Genomic DNA, 2,316 nt, shown 5'->3' on the forward strand with positions numbered 1-2,316 from the left:
AAATCTGATTAACAGAAATTTTAGATTATTAATGTAAACCAATGGTAAGTGGGTTCATCTACAAATTATCTCAGATTATAGGCCTAAATGTTAAGCTGATAATCACCGGTTGACCTAGAACCACCCAACAGTCTCAAAAACCAGTCTAGCCTAATAGTAGGCTATACAATTGTACAACCACAGGATGCCTTTGTATACTAGACCCCAGCTACTCAAACAGCTAGACTGTTACTAAGGCTACAGTACCTGCTTACCTACATTACTACGTACGTTGCTGGTTATGTTTTGACCTAGTCTAGGCGGCTCGGCTTACCTGCCTACACTGCGCGAGAGAAACTAAAAATATCCTGCGTACCTAGAAACCATGCAACCTTAAATTTAACCAGCTTGTCTGCTTAGTATGTTTCAAGCACATTAGAGCTAGAATGCTTTAACAAAGAATATGACAGTTCTAACTCAGAAAATAGCCTGGCCCATTAAATCTAAACTTTTAGTCCGGACTCGAAAATCAGTTTTGTATTTGGCGCTAATATGAGCCTGGTACGAGACTAATTATGATTGTGTCGTTTTTATTTTTATTTTTCGACTTTGCAGAGCAAAACGTATCGTTCTAACTTAGCTTGTGATAAATTAAAAATATTACACTTATAAATAATAAATGAGCTGAAAAAAGCGGCAAAGTTCCTAGAGCTTAAATTCTTTAAGGCTAATGTAAACTCAGGCCTTCAGGCGTTAACTAATACGTAGTTTGTCATTTCTTACTTTTTATTATAGTGTGGTGACATTCCTTTATTTTGCTTGTTTGCCTGGCGCATAATCACGCCGCCGTAAGTGTGTTGGTTTCATCTGTATGAGGTCGATCAGTTGTAAGCGTAGTGTGGGCGGGTCGGCTGCTCAATACTACAAGTTTATCTATATAAGTTTTACATAGTTATCATGTTTTGCCTAACTGATTACATTATGTTTCAGGACTGTTCTGTTCTGTTTTTAATAAAGCCTTGTTACTTGGATTTCGTATTTGAGTTTCGAGGTCATGACATATAGCATACTGCATGGCGGACTGGATCGAATTTTCGATATGATCTGTTAGAGCATTTCCATGCCCAGTGGCGTTACTATTTTAATCTCCTTTGGCAAGATATGAATGACGCTTGCTCCTGTTTAATGGTCCTGTATCAAAAAATGTGACAATTGGAATCTGCAACTTGGCAACTTGGTAACTTAAACTTGGCAACCGGCACGAACCTTAATCGAGGAATCACCGCCGTGTTTAATTCGTACCTTTTTCTTCAGTTGAACGATAAAGGCAGTAATTCAAACGATATAAAACACTTTTATATACAAAACGTTCTTTATGTCGTTTGTGATACAGTACCACTATGAAATAGCGATAGCCTATACTAAGTTTGTTCAAAAATCTATTAAACACATCAAATTCTAACCAAAAACTGCATGATTTGAATGCGGTACTAGATGTTATTACCGTTACTGTTACTGTAAAAAAATTCTCTCGTTTATGAAGGTAGGCTTAATTTCACGTTTACACCCTTAAGTATAAGTAATCTTATACAATGGGCTATAACGTTTTCACACTAATAACATTAATCGATTAACGTTTTGGTGTCATTTGCATACAGTCAGATACCGACTAATCACGCAGAAGGCGACAAAGTTTATATTTCCCAAAAGTGCCAAATAGAGCGATAAAAATAGATAAAAACAAACTTCAAAGGTGCAAACACCATCAACTAAGTACTTGTTGCAAGTTAATGCTTAATATTTTCACAATAATATTAATTAATTTTTACGCCTTTTTTCTTTTTTTTCTCTTTTTTGCCTCTTTCCATTCTAACCACGTTTTCTTTGGAAACGCTTCCTTCGCGTTTTGACGTCATTGAATTGTTTAAAGTTTTTTACCACAGACAATAGCCTAGTTGGATGAACTTTTTGCTTTTTCTGTGTGAAGACGAAGTGTCTTCAAGTAATTTGTTTCATTTCGTGTCATAGGAAGCGGCTGATGCTTCCACAAATCAGTTTGATTTCCTTTGAATTACTTTGCTCAAGTTGTAAGTTTAAAAAAATCTTTGTTGTTGATATTAACATCTACTAATCTGGTTTGTTTATTTTTCAACATTTTTATGTTTTAGTGTCCAAAAAAATCGTTTTTAGTCGTGTTGGTATTTGTTTGTTCAACAAATTTATTACTCGAAGTTTATTTTTAGAACTCGATTGACATGACAGGACGGCCGTTTATTAATACCGCATCTAAACGCTCTCTATTTTAAGGTTATTACTCTTGAATATTTAATCGCGGTC

The sequence above is a fragment of the Clavelina lepadiformis genome, chromosome 9 (genome assembly GCF_947623445.1).
Source record: "Clavelina lepadiformis chromosome 9, kaClaLepa1.1, whole genome shotgun sequence".
NCBI classification, from domain to species: Eukaryota; Metazoa; Chordata; class Ascidiacea; order Aplousobranchia; family Clavelinidae; genus Clavelina; species Clavelina lepadiformis.